We start from the raw sequence: 6469 nt of genomic DNA, 5'->3' as shown, positions 1-6469 counted from the left end.
AATCCCGGTAACCCTCTATTTTCTCAGAAGTCTGCAAAGATTCGGCATGTCACCAAAAACTTTGTCAAACTTCCACAGAAGCACAGTGGGGCGGGGGGGGCGGGGCTTCCCAGCCATTTTTTAAACCCATGGACCAATACCATTAAGCAAGGGGCCCAACGGACCCCGGGCTGAAAACCCCTAAAGACAGAATCCTGACTAGTTCCATCACGGCCAGGAACGTAAATCTACGCAGAGTGGTAGATACAGCCCAGTCCCTCACAGGCAAATCCCTCCCCATCATTGAGCACATTTACAAGGTGCGCTTCCATTAAAAAAAAGCAGCTTCCAATATTCAAGGACCCCCAGCGTCCAGACCATGCTCTCTGGCCGCTGCCGCCATCGGGAAGAAGGTACAGAAGCCTACGCTAACAAGTTCAGGAACAGTTATTACCCCGAATCATCAGTTTATTGCCATGGGCATGCACACCCAGGGTATAAGTAACATGAAGATCAGTTCCTTTGAAACGGCTGCACATTGCATCACACGCGTAAATTGCATAATGAACATACATTGAAAACAAAGGAACGTCAATTTATAATTTCCTGTCAGAATCCCCTTATGTTTAGATATTCCCGTATACATACAATCAGACTATGGATATAAACTAATGTTATGTATAGACATACTGCGTGTAACGCCGCTGGCGTTTAAAACAGCAATGAGGGTCGTCAGAATCTGTCTGTCCTTGGCCGCACACAGATGTAGAAAGATAATTCATTGCCGTTGATGTAACGGTAGCCTCCAACCTCATGTCATGAATGTCGATTTCTGAAACTTCTGGTAATTGTCCCTTCCCCCCTCCTCTCCTTCACTATTCCCCATTCCTGTTCCCCTCTCTCACCTTATCTCTTTACCTGCCCATCGCCTCCCTCTGGTGTCCCATGGTCCTCTGTCCTCTCCTATCAAATTCCCCCTTCTCCAGACCTTTATCAATTCCTCCAATCAACTTCCCAGCTCTTTACTTCACCCCTCCCCCTCTCTCAGTTTCACCTATCACCTACCACCTAGTACTTCTTCCTCTCCTCCCTCCACCTTCTTACTTTGAATTCTCCTCTTTCTTTCCAGCCCTGATGAAGGGTCTCGGCCTGAAACGTCGACTGCTTATTCCTTTCCAAAGATGCTGCCTGCCCTGTTGAGTTCCTTCAGCATTTCGTGTGTGTTGCTCTGGATTTTCCTGTGTCTGTAACAGTTTTGTTCGACCAGTCGTGGTTGTTAGCCCTGAGCTGAACCTCCAAACCTGGAGGACCGGTAGACCACTCGTAGCCTGGCCTCTACCCTGTGACCTGTTTGGCACGGGTGACCTTTCCAAGAGCCAGAGCTCTGAGTCCAGCGAGCTTGGCTCCCTGGTTCATTCAGGCACACAAACCTCCAAACTCTACGGTAAGGCTGTGGTTCTCTTAGAGGATATGTACTGAACTCATTCAGTTACTTGTACACTGCATTTGATAGGATTGCTTTTACATTTATGTGTTTTATTGTATTCTTTATGCTGCATTGCTTCTGGAACAACAATCACTTCATAGAACAGAGAATAGGACAGCACAGGAATAGGCCATTTGTCCCAGAATGTTGTGCCAAACCAGCTAAAAAGTAAATCAAAAAACCTCCAAAACTAATTCCTCCTACTTACACAATGTCCAAATCCCTCCATCTTCCTCATATTCTTGTGCCTAAGTGCCTCATAAAAGCCTCTAATGTATTTGCCTCTACCACCATGCCAGGCAGCCCGTTCCGGACATCCACCAGTCTCTGAGTAAAAAACTCACCCCTTTGAACTTTCAGTGGATGTCCTCTGGTATTACGCACTTCTACCCTTGGAAAACATACTCCCTGTCTACTCTGTCTAAGCCTCTCATGATCTCGTAAGCCTCTGTCAGATCTCCCCTTCAGTCTCCGGTACTCCAGAGAAAACATCCCAAGTTTATCCAGCCTCTCATAATAGGACATGCCCTCTAAACCGGGCAGCATCCTGGTAAACCTCTTCAGCACCCTCTCTAAAAACCATATCCTTCCTATAGGAGGGCAATCAGAAATGTACACAATACTCCAGAGGTGGTCTAACCGGAGTTCTATAACGTTGCAACATAACCTCTTGACTTTTGAACTCAATGCCTTGACCAATAAAAGCAAGCATTCCATAAAGCTTCTTACCCACCCTATTGTGTCCTCATTTACACTTATGTACTGAAGAATGACAATAAGCAATCTTACATCTTGAATACTTTGTACATCATATGCCAAAATAGACAAAAATAAACTTAACAGCATTGGAGCAAGTTGACGGAAATATATTCCAAGATTGTGTTAGGGTTTTTCAGGTGAGTTCGGGGTGGGGGGGAGGAGCTGCTGTTGAACCATGAGGTGTGGGTCTTCAAGTTCCTGTATCTCCTACCTGATGGCAGCACTCACTAGATGGCATGGCCTGGATGATGAGGTTCCTGACGCTGGACGTCAGCTTCCTGAGATATCGCCTGTTGTAGGTGTCCTCGATATGTGGGGGAGGCTGTACTTGTGATGGATCAGGCCGAGTGCCACCACTCTCCATAGCCTCCTGTTTTCCTGCGCATTGGAGTTCCCCTACCAGGCTGCAATGTAACCAGTCAGAAAGCTTTCCACTGTACACCTGTAGACATTTGCCAGTCTTTGATGACATGCCCAACCTCCTTAAACTTCTAATAATGTAGAGACACTGGCACTCCTTCTTTGGGATAGGTGCCCTCTGGACAGGAGGGTCAAGAGAGCAGATGTTTGACCACGTGTGGTATCCCTCACTGTGTTGTCCCCTTGCTAGAGTCCCAGAAGGGAAGTTAGCCGGGAGAATTGTTTTTTTTTCCGGAGATAAGAGAACATGGAGAAAAATACAATGGCATTGGTTTAAGTGGGTAGTTCATCATAGACGGTGGTTAGTCGTCAAAAACTTTAACAAAACAGCTACTGTATAGATGCACAGCAGAGTATCCTGACCGGTTGCATCACGGTCTGGTATGGAAACATCAATGCCCAAGAATGGAAAAGTCTGCAAAAAGTGGTGGATACCGCCCAGTCCACCGCTGACATAATCCTCCCCACCACTGAGCACACTTGCTGCCACAAGAAAGCAGCATCCATCAGCAAGATCCCCCACCGTCCAGGCCATGCCTTATTCTTGTTGCTACCATCGGGAATATGGTGCAGGGGCCTTAGGTCCCACACCATCGGGTTCATGAACAGTTATTACCCTACAACCATCAAACACAAGGAAATCTGCAGATGCTGGAAATCCAAATGTCACACGCAAAATGCTGAAGGAACTCAGCAGGCCAGGCAGCATCTATGAAAATGAATACAATCGATGTTTCAGGCCCAAAACACTTCATCAGGACTGGAGAAAAGGTGAAAAGTCAGTCCTGATGAAAGGTCTTGCCCCAAAATATCAACTGTTTATTCTTTTCCATAGATGCTGCCCAGACTGCTGAGATCCACCAGCTTTTTACATGTACAGCATGGATAACTTCACTCACCTCAACTCTGAACTGATTCCTCAACGCATGGACTCACTTTTCAAGGACTCTACAACTCATGTTCTCAATATTATTTATTTATCTGTCGGTCTGTTTGTTCAGTTTGTCTTCTTTTGCACATTGTTTCCTTTGTCCAAGTATTTGTGTGAGCTTTCATTGATTCCATTGTATTGCTTATTGTCTACTGTGAATGCCCACAAGAAAATGAATCTCAGTATAGTATATGGTGACATATATGTACTTCGATAATAAATTTCAACTTTGAACTTCAAAGGTCCTGTTTCCATGCTGTATCTCTCCATGGCCCCCTCTAGTGGCAATTCACAGCAGGGGGCTCTGACCACCCATTAAAAACCAGGGAGATTTGGTCTTGCCAAAGGATTTCAGCCCGAAAAGCTGGCTCTACATTTTTCCATCAATGCTGCCTGGCCTGTTGAGTTCCTCCAGCCTTTTGTGTGTGTTGCTCAGATTTAAGATTATCTTTATTTGTCACATCTACCTCGAACATACGCCACTCCCTTGTCCATTTGTGTCCCCCCCCCCATCTCTCCCCACCGATCTCCCTCCTGGCACTTATCCTTGTAAGCGGAACAAGTGCTACACATGCCCTTACACTTCCTCCCTCACTACCATTCAGGGCCCCAGACAGTCCTTCCAAGTGAGGCGACACTTCACCTGTGAGTCAGCTGGGGTGATATACTGTGTCCGGTGCTCCCGATGTGGCCTTCTATATATTGGCGAGACCGGACGCAGACTGGGAGATCGTTTCACTGAATGCCTATGCTCTGTCCGCCAGAGAAAGCAGGATTTCCCAGTGGCCACACATTTTAATTCCCCATCCCATTCCCATTCTGATATGTCTATCCACGGCCTCCTCTACTGTAAAGATGAAGCCACACTCAGGTTGGATGAACAACACCTTATATTCCGTCTGGGTAGCCTCCAACCTGATGGCATGAACATTGACTTCTCAATCTTCCGCTAATGCCCCCACCTCCCCCTCATACCCCATCCGTTATTTATTTATATACACACATTCTTTCTCTCTCTCTCCTTTTTCTCCCTCTGTCCCTCTCACTATACCCCTTGACCATCCTCTGGGCTTCCCCCCTCCCCCTTTTCTTTTTCTTTTTCCCTAGGCCTCCTGTCCCATGATCCTCTCGTATTCCTTTTGCCAATCACCTGTCCAGCTCTTGGCTCCATCCCTCCCCCTCCTGTCTTCTCCTATCATTTTGGATCTCCCCCTCCCCCTCCCACTTTCAAATCTCTTACTAGCTCTTCCTTCAGTTAGTTCTGACGAAGGATCTCGGCCGAAACGTCGACTGTACCTCTTCCTAGAGATGCTGCCTGGCCTGCTGCGTTCACCAGCAACTTTTATGTGTGTTGCTTGAAATTCCAGCATCTGCAGAATTCCTCGTGTTTGCGAACTGAATCCATGCTGACCATCAACATTAGTTCCATTTACCAGAATTTGGTCTGAGTACTTCTCTGCCTTGTGACTTGTGTTTCTCCAGATACCTTGGGCCCCTTATCTAAGAAAGGATGTGCTGACATTGCAGAGGGTTCAAAGGAGTTTCATAAACATGACTTCAGGATTGAAAGGCTTGTCATATGCGGAGCATTTGATGGCTCTGGGCCTGTATTCACTAGGATTCAGAAGAATGAGAAGGGATCTCATTGAAACCTATCGAATGTTGAAACACTTCAATAAAGTGGATGTGGAGAGGATGTTTCCTACCGTAGGGCTGTCTAGGACCAGAGGACACAGCCTCAGATTAGAGGGATGTCCATTTAGAATGGAGATAGTCATAGTCATACTTTATTGATCCTGAGGGAAATTGGGTTTCGTTACAGTTGCACCAACCAAGAATAGAGTATAAATATAGCAATATAAAACCATAAATAATTAAATGTAAATTATGCCAGGAAATAAGTCCAGGACCAGCCTATTGGCTCAGGGTGGGAGGAGGAATTTTTTTAGCCAGAGAGTGGTGAATCTGTGTGGGTACAGGAAGCTGTGGAGGCCAAGTCATTGCTGGACTTCTTTACTCAGAGGGTGGTAGCTGTCTGGAACGAGCTTCCAGCAGAAGTAGTTGAGGCAGGTTCGATGTTGTCATTTAAAGTTAAATTGGATAGCTATATGGACAGGAAAGGAATGGAGGGTTATGGGCTGAGTGCAGGTCGGTGGGACTAGGTGAGAGTTCGGCATGGACTAGAAGGGCCGAGATGGCCTGCTTCCGTGCTGTAATTGTTCTATGGTTATATTTGTAAGGGAAGTGACTCAATTAGGAATTGAATTCAGGTCGTTGGATTGAAAATCCAGCACTCTGCTACTGAGGATTGTGAGTGAACACAATTGCAGGCAAGAGTTGATGTGCAGATTTTGTTATAGTTTTATGGTCTTAAGTGTTGGGAGATTCTATGCCTTCACAACCCTGTCAGGGATTGTGTTCCAGATCTGAACAAGTCCATGTGTGAGCAGCATACACAAAATGCTGGAGCGACCCGGCCCAGCACACACAAAATGCTGTAGGAACTCAGCAGGCCAGGCAGCAGCGATGGAAAAAAGTACAGTCGACGATTCAAGCCTTGTCATTTATTTTGCTTGTTTTTGTTACATAAGTTATGCGTAATTTACACCCATTTAAGTTTGTGTTAACTTATGTTTTAATGTACTGTTCTGTTGCTGCTGTTAGAAAGTAATCTTCATAACATTTGTACTCTGGACATGTATGGAGAGATGGAGAGAGGGAGAGATGTGTGTATTTGATGTATCAGTAGTATTTAAGTAACTATGTATGTATATTGTTTGTTTAAGCATTCTCGTGAATTTAAATAATTGATTACTGGTTATATGTACAGATACTTGAATTGCATACAATATCACTCTACCATCTGATACGTGCACGCCTCGCTTAAAGTAAAC

Source organism: Mobula birostris, chromosome 5 (genome assembly GCF_030028105.1).
Source record: "Mobula birostris isolate sMobBir1 chromosome 5, sMobBir1.hap1, whole genome shotgun sequence".
Lineage (NCBI taxonomy): Eukaryota > Metazoa > Chordata > Chondrichthyes > Myliobatiformes > Myliobatidae > Mobula > Mobula birostris.
This window is presented reverse-complemented; position numbering follows the sequence as displayed.